Source organism: Acomys minous, assembly GCF_964271855.1.
Source record: "Acomys minous genome assembly, chromosome: 10".
NCBI classification, from domain to species: Eukaryota; Metazoa; Chordata; class Mammalia; order Rodentia; family Muridae; genus Acomys; species Acomys minous.
In genome coordinates, this window is record NC_140491.1 from 79,260,535 (window position 1) to 79,280,799 (window position 20,265).

A 20,265-nucleotide genomic window follows, 5' to 3' on the forward strand; every position below is an offset into this window, starting at 1 on the left:
TAGTTCCAAGCAATGTTGTTTCTCTAAAACAATATAGCCTTATTCACCTGATCCATAAGATTCATGAAAAGCATTATGTGCTTTGATAGTATTGTCATTGCTATTATACCACCTGAATTAATGACAACACCTCATATTTTTATGTACATAAATTTACAAAAGTAAAGTGAAAAAATCTGTAAATATGTGAGTTGCTAGATAATAGACTCTTGGATAAAAAACAAATAGTTTTTGCATTATAATTTAAAAACATATGCCATATTAAAATATTAATTTTCATCTGAAATTTAAATCAGGTTAGGTATATTTGACATTTTTATTTCCTAAATATGATAACCTTAGTATAAGTAGCAATGTTTAACTTCGGGTTATCTTATAACTTTATGTAATTTCCTACACCAGATTTGCCTCAATTAAAGAAGTTCTATATAAACATATTGTTATTAGTCAAACAATATATAAATGTGTTGAGAATATACATTTTAAGTAAAAATATTTTAAGGATGACAAGAAATCTGGTCACTGATTCTTTCTACAAAACTGTAATATTATGTAGTGGTTTAAAATAACAGACAGCCTTAAAATGGTTTCTGTCTCCATTTGTATTCCATCCAGTTTTATTCTTATTATATACAAAATATGAAAGGATCAGCTTATAATACACAGCTTCACTCAGTCTTACCAGACATGAGTCCCAAGAGGCCATCTCCTAGTCCTGTGCAATTCGAGTGCTATTTAGCATGACAGTGACATTATAAAGTCACAATGACTGTCTCCTTGAAGAGTTTTCATTTATGGGAACATGGAGATCATTTCCTTTCACTTCTTAAAAGACACAGTAAAAAGGAGTTTGGTACCAGAAAAATAAAACCTGAAAGATACTTCCCAGAGAACTAGATATATATGCATAAAGCCAAAGAATTCTATAAAGACAATTTAAGCAGAAAAAGCAGTTACTTATCACAGACTTTTCTCTGATAAGGTGATTTAGCAAAATGGTGTTGCTTGTGCCTGGATAAACAGACATCCAGACAGCACAAGAGGAAGAATTGATGATGCTCTTATGCTTCCAAGTCATCCTGACATTCCATGTACTCCTGCATAAGGCTTCACAATGCCTGTGAGATAAGAGAGAAAAAGAATTCCTACAAGCCACCAAGGCCATATCATTCCCTGTATTTGTGCCCAACCATTTCACCTGTGATGTAATATCATGTACACAATTCACTCTGAGGTCCCACATAATCAATTTTTTTTGCGGGAAATGCAAATAGACAAACATAGCCTCATAGAACTTTAAACATGTTTATAATTTTGTGTTGGGTGTATTCACAACAACTGTGGGGAACAAGCAGCCCAGGACCACAAGCTGCCCATGGCAATAAGAGAGTCAGTTTCACAACAAAAATATGTGCACATATATGAAGTCTTTAAATTGGCAAGCAGAATCCAAGTGTTCCACTCCCAAACCACCTTCATTCTCCCACTACTCCATCTCTCTCATTCTCTCTAATCTGTATGGAAAAATCATTTATCAAATGTCAGCATACCTTGACAACAGATTTCTTATAAACTCATCACCATCTAAAAGATACTGCATACAGAATGTGAAGCAGTGAAAGTGACTCCTGGGGGGATATTTTCATTGTACAGTCTATTGTAATTTTGAAAATAACAGATATAGAAAGACCGGGGGGGGGGCTGAAAAATCATTGAACCCTGATATGAGGTGCTTGCTTTAGGTGAGGAAAGGGATGTGATGAATGTGTAGGGTTATTAGAAAGTTCACATCGTAGAAGCTCGGCTATTAGCTACCATTCTGAGACTTAAATTCGACCAATCAAGTCTGCAGCTTTCTGAGGACATAGCTGCTGACTGTTAAGAGCTGTGCCATTTTTCTCCATGAAGCAATTTTGAGGATTTATTAGCAGGCATGGAGCAGGATCATCGTGCGTAGAGTTCATGATGAAGACTTCCAGGGGGGACCAGAGTGAACCAAATTGACAATTTATAATGGCCAAAAAAACCCAGGCCAGAGAGATTGCATCCGTATATGTCAGAGAAATAAAAGCAGTGACTTCTCATACAAATTCTGCTCATAACATAGGCATCCTGAGCTTGGCAGTAAGGTCAGTGAAACACTGCAATACACATCCTATAATATCCTCAGAGCCAGAGCAACATTTACATTCTTAGTTAAAATATGAAGGTGCCATTAATGGACTCTAGTAGTCTGACATTGCAGAGGAGCAGACAATGGACATTACGCTGTGAGTTAGAATAAAAGTTGAAAATATTCCAGGAAGTTTTCTTGGCATCAGGTGATCTTGATATGTGGCAAAAAACCAAACTCAGATGGGTGACCATGAGTTACCTAGGTTACTAATGTTCTCTATGGTAGGTTATGCAAAGCAATCAATTAATGAATAAAGCTCTCTCTCTCTGTCTGTCTCTCTGTCTCTGTCTGTCTGTCTGTCTGTCTGTCTGTCTGTTTCTCTCTCTCTCTCTCTCTCTCTCTCTCTCTCTCTCTCTCTCTCTCTCTCTCTCTCTCTCTCTCTGTGTGTGTGTGTGTGTGTGTGTGTGTGTGTGTCTTTCTCTCTGTCTTAAAATGGTCCTTTCACAATTCACAAGAAGTCTTTTCAGCACTGTCAAAGACTGTGTATCCTCCAAGTTTGAAGCAGGTACAGTAGTCTGAGATGTGAACAACTCCCTCTGACTGCTTCTAGAGACGACACTGCCTGTAGTAGAAAGAAGGTCATCCAGAACCCTCCCTGAAAGGAATTCAAATAGCACACTTCAGCATATGCATTCAGAAGTCTGGGACTACTTTATTGAGAACTGCTGGATAAGGTTCAGGCAATTAGAGATTGAGCTTAATCTTCAAGAGGAGAAATTTAAGTAAGCCTAAATATTTTAGCACACAAGGGTTTCTTGGCCTAGTGATGCATTTTTCAGGGATCACATAAACCAGAGCCTTTGTAAGAGTTTTGCAAGAAACTGAATAATGGGAGAGGCTCCACGGTCCATAGAAGGAGGGCTTGCAGTACAATCTCCGTTCAGCTAAACGCCAATTAAAGGTAACTAAACCTCAATTACAACTACTTAGCACTAATGCAGAAATTTCCTGGAACGATGCTCTACACAGTGCAATCCTGGGACTCCAGAGCTGACTCTTGATCTGGAGAAGTCTAGGAATCCTGAGACAAAGTCTCTATCTGCAATATGAATGGCCATTGCACATCTGTTTCACTCACTTGGTCATGAAATAGAACAGCTCCTTTATTCACCACATGCTCCCCCATAGCCCATGAAGGCTGGGAAAGTGATCTTCCCACAGGACCAACTTTTTCTGAATTTGAAACATCCTTGGGTGTCATGATTCATTCAGAAACATATATTTTTAATTTTTGTAAGAACTCTTTAAGGGAGACAAGTACCACATCAATTGTGTCTGTGTTTGCAGGGGCAGAGCTACAAGAGTTTAATGAAGCTTCTCTCTCAGTCATCCCTTGATATTTATAGTATGCTCTTTCAGTGTTACACAAGTAAAAATAGACCTAAGATAACCACATGCTAGAGATGTGTTTAGTGCTGACAATTTTAACACTGTGTCACGGTTTTTGCTATTTGCAATGTAAAAGCCAGGAGGTAAGTAAGGATAATTTTACTGAAACATACATTATTTAGTGGATGTGTCTATAGCCTGAAATGCATTGAAGCATGTAGAGCAGCAGCCATTTTATAGCCCACAATAGAGTTCAAAAAATTAGCTGATTTATCCATTTGCATAATCATTAACTTAATTCTCAGTTATTAATCTGACTTCACTAGAGCTATATTTCTAAATCAATACTTTACAAACTTATAATATTTGATATTTCATTTTATTTACACTAGCATAGCCTTTCAAAAAAGACTTGTATTCATTTGAACATGTAGAGCTAATTGTCATCTACTATATATGTGTGTATATATATGTACATTAAAAACTCACATCATCACTATGCAATGTATATAAAATAGGTATATATATATATACATAAATATATATATATATTTCTATTAGAAATGGCACAGTGACACAAAAGCTAGCGTAAACTCAGTAAATCATTCTAGTTTAAGGAACCAATCTTTATCACAACATATCATCACCTTCTTTAAAATGAAAAAAAAAACACTTGATACCTGTAATACATAGTTGTCAAACAAATAACACCATTCAGATACATGTACATACATTCCTAAAACCATCATAATTCGTTTACAATGGAACATTAGTTTACTTCTTGGCATTTTAAGAGATCTTATTTGGGAGATCAGCTACAACTTTTTATTTTATCTGGGGTTCTTTCCTTAAGAATGTTGTAATAGGGATCAGAAGGGCAGCTCAGAATTCAGAGCACTTCTTGGTTTTGCATAATCACGTGGTGGCTCACAGTCATCTGTACCTCCAGCTGAGGGGAATCAGATAACATCCACTAATGTCAGGAGGCACCAAGAATAGCACATGTCTGGACATGTGTACACATGCAGGAGCAACACATCTACACATAAAATAAAATTCCAAACCTCTTTTTAAAAGTTAAAACATAATATTGTAATACTCCCTAAAACATTTTTGGACAGTGTGTAATCATATATTTAAGTTTGAAATTTGAAGAACTTTGTATAATATTAGAAACAGTAAAATCATTTATTTTATATTGAACATTTTTTCTGATTCTTTTAATTATACAAAATTCTGCTAATTAGGAATGGTTTTATTATTAATAACTACATTGCAAAGTGTACAAATAAATATAATTATCTCTAGTCACAAGTTTGAATATTAATATTTTTTTTAAGTGACACTTAAAATTATATATATTTCTGACAACCAGGCTTACTCAATTTTATATAATGAGAACTTTACAAACTCTATGTGTTCATATAAAGTGTGATTATAGTTATGCCATTTTGGTAATTCTTTCCTTTGCATCTAGTGGGTGTCTAATATAGCTCTGTGCTCTGCGTGCAGGAAGTAGAGCTTTGGTTTGTATGGGCATACTGGTCTAAGGATTAGTGAACTGTATAATTCCACAGAAATATGAAGTATATATGTAAGCAAAACTCACATATATGACATAATACACTTTAGTGCTAAATTACCTAAGAGTTTTAAGGCTCTGGGGAATGATGAACTTAAAGCCTCATAGCCTTTGTATAAAACTTATTTTACAGAAAAATTAGTAGCACATATAATGAATTTTCTTGACATTAGGAGCAAATTTTTGAGATCTAAAATGATTGAAGACACATATTTAACTAAACTGAAACATGCATTTTTCAACTATACTCAATATTTATATATAAGCTTGAGAAATTAGAATATTATAAAAGACTAAAAGAAATACAAACTCATACTTAAAAGATTATGAGTTAAATCCTGGTAATTATTTACAGTTCATTTTCTAATGTATAATTTGAAGAATAAACATTTAAATCTTAATAAAATCTTTTTAGTGCAGCAAATAAATTTTATTCTTGCCTACAGATATTTTAACTCACATATACAATTTTCACAAGAAATTCTTATTATGAAACACAGGTGTCATCACATGCATTATATTACATAGGTACAATGGCCCATTAGAATTCAAATTAGTTGTTATTCACATTATAGTTACTAAGAACGGTTTTAACATTGTCTCTCTGTTTAGAAAATTAAGACTAATTAATATGACATCAAACAAAAGTAAAAAAATTGAAGACATAAAAGCCAAACTCCCCATTTCTCAAGGCCCATCTCCATCTGTAGTCCCTGAGGCAGGCAGCCACCAGTGAGAGCCCTCCACCAACACCTAGCCTATTGGAGCCTGGTTGCAGATACACATCCAAGCTCCATCCCAGCAGGGAGTGCCATACTCCAGCTCCCACATGTGTTCCATCTCCTGGGACCCCTTTTCCACCTGCAATCCTGGAAAACAGCAGCTATCAGGGAAAAACAAAGCCTGCCAGCAGAGGTGTGGTCTGCCCCCCGCCATCTGCACCAGATCCCCTACAGTGTGTTCCACTCTTGTCTCCTGGGCACACTCTATTTCCCAGGCCACATCTCCATCTGCAGTCCTGGATGCAGGCAACCATCAGGGAACAACAGTCGGAGAGACAGCAAACCATCAGGGAACAACAATTCTTGAAACCAGCAGCCACCAAGGAACAGCACCAACCATCAGGGAGGAGCAGAGATAGACAACCAGTTCTCCCTGTATCTTCAGAGGCTTGCTACCACCCCAGACAAACAGAAGTCTGCTACCACCTTGGACTACCAGCTCTTCCTACAATCCTAGAAGCCTACTACCATCAGGGCTACCAACAGATTTATTAACAACAGAGTCAACCAGATGGCTGGAGGTCTGCATAGGAACACAAGCAACAAAACACCCCAGGCCATATGGCACCTCGAGGACCCAGCTATCCTACTTTCGCAGGGCCTGGATACCATAACACTGCTGAAGTGCAAGACAGTGATCATAATCCTAATGTTAAGAAAATGATAGAGCCACTAAAGAGGAAAATATATACCTCAAAGAAATACAGAAAATACTATCAAACAGATGATGGAATTTAGTAAATCCCTTAAAGAAATACAGGAAAATATAATCAAATGGAAGAAAGAAATGAATAAAACTGTTCAAGATAGGGAAATAGAAACAATAAAGAAAACACAAAATGAGGCAATTGTGGAGGTGGAAAACCTAGGGAAGAGAACAGGAACCACAGACACAAGCATCACCAAGAGCATAAAAGAGATGGAAGAAAAATCTCCATTGTAGAAGATATTATTGAGGAAATAGATACATCAATCAAAGGAAATGTTAAATCTAAAATGTTACTGACACAAAACATCCAAGAAATTTGGGACACTATAAAAAGAGCAAATCTAGGAATAATAGGAATAGAAGACAGAGAAGACTCCCAGATCTAAGGCCAAGAGAATATTTTCAACAAAACCATGGAAGAAAATTTCCCAACATAAAGAAAGACACGCCTAAAAAGATGAAGAAGCTTACAAAACTCCAAACAGATTAGACCAGAAAAGAAAATCCTCCTGTCACATAATAATCAAAGCACTGCATGCACAGAGCAAAGAAGGAATATTAAAGCTTCAAAGGAAAAAGGCCAAGTCACATAGAAAGGCAAACCTATCTGAATTACACCCGATTTCTCAAACAGAGACTATGAAAGCCAGAAAGGTCTGGGCAGATGTCATGTAGACACTAAAAGACCACATATGTCAGTCCAGACTACCATGCCCAGCAAAACCTTCAATCAGCACAGATGGAGAAAACAAGCTATCCCATGACAAAACCTAGTTTAAACAGTACCTAGGCATATTCCAGCCCTACAGAAGATATTAAAACCCAAGGAGGCTAACTACATGCAGAAAAATATGAAGTAAATAACACCGTGTTCACAAAACCAAAAGAAAGGAAACTCATTCAAAGCAACAAAGCAACAGGAATTAGCAACCACTGGTCATTAATATCTCTCAATACCAATGCCTTCAACTACCCAATAAAAAGACACAGGCTGACGTAACAGATGTGAAAACAGGGCCCATCATTCTACTGTATACAAAAAATACACCTCAGCAATAAAGATAGATACTACCTCAGAATAAAGGGTTGGAAAACATTTTTCTAGGCAAACAGACACAAGAAGCAAGCTGTAGTAACCATTCTAGTACATAATATGTTAAAATTTCATGCAAAACTAATCAAAAGGGTTGGAGGAAAACACTTCATAGTTATCATAGGAAAAATACACCAAGAAGATGTCTCAATTCTGAACATTTTTGCCCCAAAGGCAAGATCACCCACATTCATAAAGGAAACATTACTAAATCTTAAATAACACATTGAATCTTACACATTAATAGTGGGAGACTTCAACACCCCACTCTCACCAATGGACACTTCAGCAAGACTGATATTAAATAGATAAATAACAAAATTTACATCATGAATCAAATGGACCTAGCAGATATCTGGAGAACATTTCACCCAAACACAAAAGAATATACCCTCCTATTTTTTGCACATTTTTAATTAAAATTTTTACATCTACGTTTATATTATTACACATATATATAATAAACTACTTACAGAAAGAAGAACTACAAAACAATCAGGAATTATATAAATGTTACATTCATAATGTATTACCTATTTGTATTGGTAGCCTTGAAGAAAACATCTTCCTATTTTGGTGAATCTAAAATTCTGAACGTAAATCAGTATCTATCATATCACATCATTATCAACTTAAAACATCCATCTAGACCTAACAGAATTCTGCCTAGAAATGGGTGATATTGGATGCAGACAGAGTCTATGGCTAAACTCTGCCAAGAAAGGGTAATCAAGTCCTCAAAGTTCTGCCTCACAAATATGTCTGTCAGATATATTGGGCCAGAAGACTGAAGACGATGTTTCAAAGTTATAGAGAGTTTTGGGTGACTCTTTAGGCAGCAAACAGTTTCTGCCATTTTCTCATTTGGAAAGCTGCTAATCTGCACTCCCTGTATATCAAGTAATTAATTTTATTCCTTCTTAAGTCTCTAATGGGGTTGAAGACCAGATAGTTTAGTTTTACAATTAAGCTTAGTTATTTAGGGGTTAATATATTTTTACATCTAGATGGATATTTTAAGTTCAATATAACTTCTTCTGAGCACCTCACAGAACATTCTCCAAATTTGACCATATACTTGGTCACAAAGCAAACCTCAACAGATACAAGAACATTAAAATAATGCCTTGCATCTTATCAGACCACCACTAAAATCAGGAATAGGACAAGGCTGCTCACTCTCTACATATCTTTTCAATATAGTACTTGAATTTCTAGCTAGCACAATAAGACAGTGAAATGAGATCAAGGGGATCCAAATCAGAAAGGAAGAAGTCATAGTATTGCTATTCGCAGATGATATAATAGTATACATAAATGACCCCCAAAATTCCATCAGAGAATTCCTACAGCTGATAAACATCTTCATTAAAGTGGCTGTATGCAACATTTTTTTAAAAAAAAATCAGTAGCCCCAAGTGACAAACAATGGACTAAGAAAGATATTAGGGAAACTACATCCTTTACAATAGCTACAAATAATATAAAGTATTGATGTAATTCTAACCAAGCAAGTCAAAGAAAGACTTGTTTGACAAAAACTTCAAATGTCGGGGGGAAAGAAATTGAAGAAGATATCAGCAGATGCAAAGATGTCCCATACTCATAGATTGGTAGGATCAACATAGAAAAAAATGGCGATCTTACCAAAAGCAATATACAGATTCAATTCAATCTTCATCAACATCCCAACACAATTCTTTACAGACCTTGAAATGACAATTCTAAACTTGATATAGAAAAGCAAAAAAATCAACACAAAATTCACCCTGCCTATAAGATATGGAGGAATAAAGATAGAGCAGATAATATAGAGATTGAAGGAATGTCCAACAAGTGCCTGGCCCAACTCAGATCCAACCCCATGGGAGAGAACCAACTCCTGACACTATGAACAATACTTGGCTCTGCTTGCAGACAAGAGGTTAGCAGAGTTTTCCTCTGAGAGGATCCACACAGCAGTGGTTCAAAAGAGATGCTGAGATTCACAGCCAAACACTGAGCAATGGGTACAGAGTCTTGTGGTAAAGTAGGGAGGGGGGAGGCAGGGAAGAAGAAAAGGGCCTGAATTTCACAGGAGCTTCCCAGGAAGATCAACAGAGCCAACTAACCAGGGTCCAGAGGAGCTTATGGAAACTGAAGTACCAACCAAGGGCCTTGCACAGCCTGGACCTAGGACCCCTACAAACATGTAGCCAATGTGAAGCTCAGGTTTCATGCGAGTCCTCTTCTAGTAAGGGGATCCGTCTGTCTCTGACATGGACTTTCTTGTTAACTTTTCAATGACTTCCCTCTGGTGGGGCTGCCTTCCCAGGCCACAGGGAGGAGGACATGCTTCATCTTGATGCGACTTTGATGAGATGAGGTGGATGGGAGGGGAGCTCTCCATTTCTGGGAAAGGGGAGAGGTGGAGAGGGGAGAGAGAGGGGAGGTGGGAATGGGAGATGAAGAGGGATGGAGGTAAGAGCAGGATGTAAAGCGAGTTTTTAAAATAAGTCAAACTTGAATATCATTGGAAACTCTACAGTTAGACTCTGTAGACTCAACTATTGTTTTAATTTATTATCATCTGTAACTCCCTTCTCTCCCCAGCCCCTGTATGCGTGTGAGTGTGTGTGTGTGTGTGTGTGTGTGTGTGTGTGTGTGTGTGTGTGTGTGTGTGTACATGCGTACAGATTTATATTGCCAGTGGGCCCTGACCAACCCAATTCTTTAAATACAATGTCCCATGTATTCAATGTTTATGAAATAATTTTTGCTTATTCTTTGAAAATATCATAGATATATACAATCCACCTTAACTTTATCCACCTCTTCTTTTCTTAAGCTTCCTTTTTACCTTCTCCCAAGTACCTCACTTCCAGTTTCAAGTCCACCCTTAAAAAGTTATTTATTTATTTATTTATTATAATATACCACAGATAACAAACATTTGTTTATTCATAATCAGAGAAGCTTCTTCCTAGAGCAGATGGGAACAAATATAGTGGCCCATATCCAGGCATGCAGAAAGAGAGAGACTTTGGAATACTGAGACCAAAATAGGGTGTCTACATGTCAAAGGCAGCCTCTCAGAGCACAGAACCCTTCAAAGGGAAGCAGAACATAAGCATCAGATGGGATGGAGGACACTAAACAAAACAAGACAAAACAAAACAAATGCCAAACAAGGCTCATCTAAATCAATACGCGCAAAACTCATAGGAATTCACAGAGAATGAAGCTACATGCTGTGGACCTACAGAAGCCTGTACCAGGTCCTCTGCGCTTATACCATGGCTTCCAATTGTTTCCATGGGATTCTTGAGTGTGCAGACTAGTGGGTCTTTGATTCTTGTGATTTCTCTGGTTCTCTTAGTTGATGACTGATTAACTGACTTCTAGAATGTTCTATGATCCTCAAATTTGAGTAGCAAGTGCTTCAGGTGTCGTACAATAATTTGAAATATCTTCTTGCCAAAAAACTAATTTATTTTCTCTGGCAGGACTCTATTTTTACATAAGATCCAAGCAGCTAGCCAAAGACTTTTTTTTTTACTACATGGGGAATATAATTGAAAATTGAAGAGGTATCATTTAAAAGGAAAAAAAAATAAATTGTTTTGAGGCCACTTATCTGCTCCTGCGTCTCAGTTAGAAGGTCTGATAGATTATATACACACAACAAAGCAACAGTAACCATGAAAATTAGACTTAAAAGTTTTCTGGGCTGATTAACTGCAATGCTTTTGAGACCTAGTAGGATAAAACAAAAAAGAGCAGACATAATGCAACAGGACAGAGAGCAATAGAAGATCCTGAGGAAACATTTACCCCAGAAGGTTTTGACACAGAAAATGTAAAGTCCATATTCCCGGGATTCTGATATCTTAACACAGTTCAGAAGTTCAAGTTGTTCTTTGTACCTTCTCTAGTTTTGAGTAATTAAGTCAAATATATATATATGACTTATCTTTAGTTTACCTTAAAGCTGATAATAAGTGATGTCTAATTTATGATTACTGATCTATCTGGGCATGGGGTAGAGCACCTTTAATCTCAGCATTCAGGAAGTACAGGCAGGAAGATCTCTGTGAGTCTAAGGCCAGTCTAGTCTACACAGGAAGCTCCAAGTCAGCTAGGTATTTATATAGTGAGACCTTGTCTCAGAACAAATAAATAAAATAAAGTAAGTATCATAAATTTAGCTAAGACTTGTAAATCTTTGCAGATTTTTATTTTTACATTAGAGGGAAGAAGTTTAGAATTAGTGTCTTAGCCAGCTCTTATTTATTTTTCTTTGTTCTCGCTATACTTCTTCATCACAAGTATTTGATCAAATTTATTCTCATAAATTCTATTCAAATAATTTTCTGTCACTGATAAATTTAGCTATTTAAATATGAATAGAGATTTATAGATTTATATGTGTGTTTGTGTGAGCGTTTATAGGCACTAGTTCTTTTTTTTCCTCCCAAGGCACTGCCTCATTACCACACATTCAAGAGAAATTGCTTATAAATACTAGCTGAGTGTAAGCTTTCTACTTATACTTAACATAAAAGAGAACAAGCCAGTCTGACCTTATAAAAGTCATGCTTTTTCAATGTCCATGTTGTTTAACAAGAAATCACTTTTGTTTCTATTGACACTACAGTGTTATCATGAACAAAGTCTGCTTCCCAGCATGAGTGCACTCATATCCTATTGTATTTCATGTGCAAATGATTTTGGCTTCATCCCTGCTTCTTCTGATTTGAAAGAAAGCGCAGAATTTGTATCATTTTTTTTACCACCGTACATTATACAATGTAGTAGAAAAAAACCTCATATAATTAGAAAGTAGTCACGAAAAATTGACGTTTCCTCACATTGTTTTCAGAAGGCAGTATCAAGGATTCATTCACTTCTAAGTCCTGGTTACTTATTTGGTTACCTAGATTTGGAGGTATCTGAAATGGCTTTATTTTAGGTTTATACATGTAAAGTTTTGATTCAGGCAGAATATTGTTCGTATGTATTATTTTCACAATGTAGCATAGAGAGGCATGAAAAACATCATGCAGGTATTACATGATTCCATCAGGTAAATGTGTCGATCATATAAACCCTATCATGTAAATCTAGCTTGAGCCCAAGTGGTATGTAATAACTTAATGAAATGAAATTTATAATAAATATTTCATACCATAGGATATAACTATAACTCATATAAGACAATGTTTTCCAACTGTGTTATGGATATATATCAAATTTGTCATGACCTGTGTGTTTATTAGTAACTAGTACCATAATATGTCAAGAATTTATTTTGCAACTATAAGTAATAGTAGATGAATATATTTGAATAAAAAGATGAGAGAATAAATGCAGCATCTTGATAAGTGCCCAAAAATATTTTTAGTATAGATGTCAGGAAAGTTTTTCTTTAAAGTGTGAGCTCTCACCATGAGGTCAACACTAGAACCATTCATGTCTCCTGTTGTAGGTTGAAAAAAGCATAGCGTTCCCTCATATGCACGTGGCTGCATTTCAACAGAATGACATTACAGCATGGCCAGTGAATTTTATTTGTAAAAGTAATTTTGAAAACAGGAGACAGATGGATACATAGCTGAGTTAGTAAGTAGTTAGCAAGCATGAGGCCCTGGACAATATCAACAAGAGAAGACAGTAGGAAAGAGGTCATATGTTGAAATTTAGACTCACTATGTTATGGCCATTTAGGAAAACGAAAGTTGGAGCAACAATTTACACTTCATTTAATCAGGTAAATTATATAAGTTACTATTGCAGTGAATTTTTAGGGCAAAGCAGGGTCTTCATGGCTTTTGTTTGGTAAAGTTTGATTTTTGAAGAGAGTTGCTTTGGAGAAATGTGCACTCCTCTAAAGTCTACGTATGATAGAAAAGATGTGGGAAGCATGTAATGTGAATTCATTATCATATATAAAAAATTTAAAGAGTAGACTCAGTAAAATTATCTGACTGAACTTCTGTTACACACACACACAAACATGCCTTATAGCTATAGATAGCATATAGAAAAACTGAGACTCACAGCTGGACTCTCGATTAAGAGCTGTGAGTTGTATGGAAGAGATGGGGGATGGAAGGTTGGAGTTGCAGGGTGGAGAGTAGGGACATATCAGAAGTCCCACAAGGAGACTAGCCCCAGGGGGCCTGCACAAACCAATGCACCTACCAAGAAAGTAAGCACCTAGACCCCTTTTCAGATGTAGCAAATGGACAACTCATTCTCCACATGGAGAAGGGAACAGGAGAGTGGGGCACAGCCTCTGATAGGAACTCTGGTGGGTGCCCTTGATTTGATCACTGCCATTTGACAAAGAAGCCCCATGGGAACACAGAGGAAAGGAATGCAGGCTATCCAGAAGAGACAGATTGGCTCTGGTCAGATGGTGAGGGAGGAGGATCCCACCTATCAGAGGTCTAGGGGAGGGGAATAGGCTGGTAGAGGGAGGGAGAGTGGGAATGAGAAGATAAGAGCAAAAGGATTACAATCAAGATGTAATATTAATAAATTATAATAAAACATGTATATAAAAAAACAAAAATCTGGAACAAAGGCAACAATAATAAAAATATCCAAATTAGCCATGATTCTGATTTCAATTATGTTATCAGTAAAGAAAGTTATGAACAATAAACTATCTAGTATAGGCCAGCCTTTATCATGAAGATACTACTTTTTGTCATGTGACATCAACAAGTCATTTGGGCTACTAACAAGTATGTTATATGAGGTAATAAATGTCCATGCACAGGGCTTTGACTCTGAGAGCAGAGAAGTAATGGTCTAGAATGGTACAGAATTGGCATCAATGTCACAAATGAAAACTCTATTGAGGATGCTGTCCTCAAGGATGAATAAAGAGTGTATAGTCTCATCCTTTATACACAGTTTTATCTTCTTTGGTTTCAGTCACCTGCAGGCAACTGTGGTGTAAAATACTAAGTAGAAATTTCCAGCCATAAGCAATTTCTAAGCGTGAAAATACTTGTTATTCTCAGTGAGACAATGAATCACCCTTCATCTACCATACTTACCATGACACTCTCTGTGCGTTAGTTAGTCACTCAGAAGCTACCAAACTGGTAACTTTAGAATTAAGGACCGTATTCCTAGCGACCCTTACAAAACAGCTTAACCAGTCTGCCTACATCTTCCATTTCATCTCTACTCACAGGCACAGCATGTTCTCATTCATGAAAAATGAAAGCGTGTGTAGGGATGGGAGGAAGGCTCAGTTGGTAAAGTACCTGCTGCTAGAACACAGGGACCTGATGCTGCATTCTAAACGCCCGTCAAGCAGCTGGGCGCGATGGTGAGCAGCTGTTAACCTGAAGCCAGGTCAACTGGAAAACACTGACTTAAAAAGTAAGGTGAATGATCCACCAAAATGGCAGGAGTACTCAATTTTCCCAGGAAGCCTGATAGCTCAAGATAAAGGTGCTTGACAAATATCCTGAAGACAAGAGCTGATTCCTCAGGCCCTACATCATAGGAAAGAAATCCACTCTCAAGTTGTCTATCGCTGTTCACATGTGTACCCTGGCACATACATACCTACACACATTAAACACACAGACCAAATGTAAACTATTAAAAACTCAAAATAATAAGCTGAAGAGTGACTAAGAAAAACACTTGTGGATGTTTTGGCCTCTGTATGAATGTTCGCACATGTATATGCATATGCACCAGCACACTCATATGAACATAACGAACATAACCACACAAACATGTACATACCTCAGACTTACATGCACACATATGTACATACAGAAAAATGGCAAAACAATACATTAAGGTTCTTTTTAGAGACAAACTATATTCCCACCATATTTATTATAATATTGTTCTATTTTTCAGTTACTACTGGTGAGTTCTTATTCAGATTGGCTTTTATTAAAACCTTGTCCTAAAGATGAACGGATAAAACAAACAAACAAACATACTCATTGTCAGCATAGGATTTGTAAGTATCTGAAATTTCAGCTACCTACTGGGGTTTCATAATACAAGCCTCATGAATAAGATAAAAATAGCATATGTCATTTATAAAGGGCATTTGATGATTATAGGATAAGTGGTTTATAGCCAGCAATATTATCTTGTGTGTCCCGGGGGAAATGATCAGTGTCAGAAGAAAGATGTGGTTAGGTCATATCCTAACAAGCAGCCACATTTAAAACCTTAAATTTTTAGTCAAATCCCCTACGTGTTTTGGCTGCTCCATCACATTACAATATATGCACAACTTCTCTAAGTATTTCCTTTCAAACCACTGTATATAATTTCTATAATCCTCTTCTAAATGCTCTAGTTTGCCTATATCCTGGACAGGATGACATACGCTCACCACCCGTTTGAAAAGAATGATGGACACAGAGGTACAGAACCCAATCAGCTCCTCCGCAGAGATGTTTTTTTCTGAAGCCAAAGGGTAAAAGAGTAGCACTTCTCGCCACAGTTTAAACAGTCTATGAACTTGGGTTTCTCTTTCTTGATCTGAGTTCACTATGACATACAGTTTGGCCAGACAAATTTAACACAGCACAGTGGGTGGTTCACACTTATCCCTGGGCAATTTTCTTCATTAGACACAGTAGCATCCCAGGTGGCTTTCTTATCATTTGATGGCATTTGAAGTCTCACACTACCGCACTCAGTTGTTTGCTTTATCTCCAGATTTTTTTTTTAACTGAGAGCGTTTCCTTGCTAGATTCATGACTATGGATAAGGTCCAAACTATTAGAGAAACAAAGTTCCTGAGGGAATGAAGCCTTCTCGTTGTTGTTCATTATTTACATAGTTCTGTGTATGTTTTTGACTACTAAGCTTCATTTACATTTTAATGAACTACCCTACTGTACTTACCAAATGCTTAGTAGGTCAGTACTCCAGGCCTCGTTTCAGGAATCCGAAAAGAGAAATTACCAGAATGACAACAAACCAGCACTTCTGACAAAAATGACTGGTTAGATGAAAATCTTTGAATTACAGGTAGGATTTCTGCACCATTCTTTTTTTGTTTTAAGAGTAGGACAGTTTTTTATATGATCAATAACATCACATTTAAAATATTAGGCTAAACATGTTTATAAAGCAGTGATTTAATTGCTTACTAAATACCTGGCTACGAGCATCAAATATACCTGGCTTTCAGCTTAACACTGACTTCTTTCTCTAAGACTGCGCTTTCCAATTCTGCACCATTCCTTATATTCCGGTGGCACCATTTATTTAGTGCATTTCCTTAAATTAGATTACCTCACTATGTTCAGCTGGACGCATTTGTTTTAAAGTGAAACATTCCATCACTCAAGCAAACAACCAAAGAAAAAGAAAACAAAACAGGCAGGCCTGAGGAGATGGCTGCTGTAAGGAAGAACTTGCTGTGGAAACAGGAGGGCATGCGACCAGATGTCAATACCCACATACATTTGGAGTCCAAACCAGGAACTATGCACCTTAGTGTTTCTGTCTGCAGTTAAGACAGTTAAAAATAAGTTCCAGGTTGCCCTGTGAAGGTTAAGCTTTCTGTCTGTAGTTAAAGAGTAAGGTCCTGTGTTACCTGTGATAAGTCCTTGCAAGTTAAGGTTTCTATTTCTAAGTAAGGATGTGCTCCTGTTTCTTAGATCTGTTGTAGAAGATAAAAAAGTTTTTTTTTAACCTACACTAAACTTCTGACCCCTTTTATTGTATCTTTCTAACAGTGTGTAACACCCACCTCCTTCACCCCTGTAAACACTTTATCTCTCCTATAAAAAGGACTTTGAGAGGCCATCTGGAACTCCTCTCTAAAGTCCTGAGTTAGGGAGAGACAGCCAGGCTAGCCAGTCCTAGGTGCATCTCAAAATACAGACGAATTCAACTGGAAAGTCAATGGTGTCTGTCTTTTTCCTAGCAACTCTTAGGCAGCTATGACCACTCAACTATAATGATATATTTGATGTGCAGAGAAGGACAGAATCTCAATGCAGTCTAGCGAGCTAAACTAAGTAACAAGCTCTAGTTTCAAGTGAGAGACACTGATTTCAACATACAAGATGGAAAGCAAGTGACTAAGACCCTTAGCATCAACCTCTGTCCTCTACGCTCATGTTCATACATGTGTGTACCAGTTAATCCCATGAACATATACAAACATATATGCACACATGAAGACAGATCATCCATACCTATTACCTGAGATAAAACAGAAGGCAAATTAAATATATAGTAATAACAATAAAAAAAAGCTTTTCCAGGGCTGACCCTGTTACTGTCACCTTGATCAGGGCTCTCTGGCAAATTATTAATAAAATCCTTTTACTGGCCTGAGTGGAAGCCTAAAATTCCAAACTACACAAAACACAAAAGAGGTGGACAGGACAATGACTCATCGAGTGCCCCCTTTTTTCAAAAATTTTAGTCAGAAGAGTCCCTCAGCTGAACATGTCACTGAGGAACATTCTGCTCAAAATTATATCTTTGGAAAATATTTCTCTAAAGACAGTACACACGGGACAAATGTCATTCTGTAGCAAGGGGGCTATGTACCATCCTAAGCTGACAGCAGCACTTGGCAGTATTGTCCATGTACTACTGATGTAACAGAATCTGTGAACGTGAAGTCTAAGTTGCAATGTGGAGGCTCCAGGATGCTAGATGTGCCAGGACCCGAAGCATTTGCTGAGAGAGACTACAGGAAAGGTAGAGGCTGTCCAAGTAAGAGGCTATGTGAACTGCAGATGCAGGGACTACATAAGATCTAAGTAGTCTAGCCAGTTCCATCCTGATGCCCGGGTGTAGATGTGGAGCTTTAAGGCTTGGAGTTTTACTACAGGTTAAACAGTTTTGTTTTTGTTCAGTCTTTCCTGTGCTGTATTTGAAATGCATAACTTGCTTTGTACTTTATAGGCACTTATCACTCAGACCGTCCCTTAAATTTCAGATGAGCATGGGGTTTTATTTTTTGGCTCTTCAACAGTGTTAAAATTATTAAAGACTATGCTATTAAATGTGGTTGAAATGGTCGCTAATGCTGTGGGGTCCACTGAAATCCGACATAACTCAAACACCAGGTCTATGCATATGACAAAACATGTATTACATTCAAGTTACTACTAATTGATCAGGGCCACAGAACAGATTAGGTAGATGAACTGCGACCATGAAGGGAGATTGTACAGCATTTTAAAAGGATGAAACTATAAAGTGACAGGGATCAGAGTAGGCTGTAGCATTTTCCAATCATATTTTGACATAAGGGGTTGAGCAAGGAGGCTGACATCAGTCAGGAAAGGAGTAGGTTACTAGGCCTAGGAACATGAATTTAGTCTGACACTGCCAGCAAAATGGAGAAGTTGTTCATTAGATGGCTGGAGCCAAGACTTCTATTTCTTTACAAGTTGTCCATGAGAAGCCTGGGTTCAGACAACTTTTTTTTTTCTTTTACAACATAAGCTGTTCAGCTATAGGGAAATAAGTCCTCAGCTCCTCTAGGGCCTTGGACCTTGAACTTAGTTTCCCCCTGTGGTTAAAAATAAGTCTGAAAATAAAATGGTAGTACATTGAATGAGTTTCTTTTGCTGGTTCACAGCACTATAAGACATGGTTGCCATATCCAATAATTTACTGCTCTCAAGCAATAATATCATTTATGGAGAAGTCACCTTACTTTATTTTCAGTCTTTGTCAACTTTTAGCAGCTCATCATTTCTAAATATACAAGTTCACTTCAATACCCTTTTGTGCTTTAGTCAGTGTACCCTATTCTAATATCCTCTCCCTTAGGTAACTTAAAATTTTATGTATACAATACATATGGCTGTGCTCCTTCAATTGTCCATTTCAAACAAAATGTGTTCGGAGACAGGCTCCTTAAAGAGATAATTATGATTAAATGAAGTCCTTTAGGTTAGTACTAAGTAAGCTATTATATCTGTAGCCTTTATGACAAGTAGCTAGCTATTCATAAATACAAAGAAAGAAGACTATGAAAAGACCTCAGATTTAACCAAAGTGTCGGTCCTATGAAGAGGCCAACTCTGCCAAGGAAATGCTGCTATTTCTATGCTCAGTAACACAAGAGAGCAAATTCTGTTGCTTAAGCATGACAAGCTATAGTGATTTGTAATCACCATAAATGCATTGCAAGTTCTAGGTCAAGACTTTCCTCTTGAAAAAGCAGTACTATGCAGATATAAGTGAGTATATACCATTTGAGTCTTTCTGCTTCTGGCTTAACTCACTCATTATGATCATTTCTAGCTCAATCCATTTGTCCACACATTTCGGGATTTCCTTGTTTTTAATAGCTGAATAGTATTCCATAGTGTATATGTACCACAGTTTCTTTATCCATTCTTCTATTGAGGGACACTTAGGCTGTTTCCATGTTCTGGCTATTATGAATAAGGCTGCTATGAACGTGGTTGAGCAAATTTTCTTGCTGTGTGCTGGAGCATCTTCTGGGTATATTCCAAGGAGTGGAATAGCTGGGTCTTGAGGAAGCCCTATTCCCATTTTTCTGAGATAGCACCAGATAGATTTCCAAAGTGGTTGTACTAGTTTGCAGTCCCACCAGCAATGAAGGAGTGTTCC

At 37.1% G+C, this 20,265-nt stretch overlaps 1 protein-coding gene across 1 annotated transcript in view; it reads right to left on the bottom strand.

Moving 5' to 3' along the window:
* LRP1B (LDL receptor related protein 1B) overlaps nt 1-20,265 on the bottom strand; it is a 1,938,012-nt gene that overhangs the window by 1,420,686 nt on the left and 497,061 nt on the right. The gene's annotated exons all lie outside the window — the stretch shown is intronic.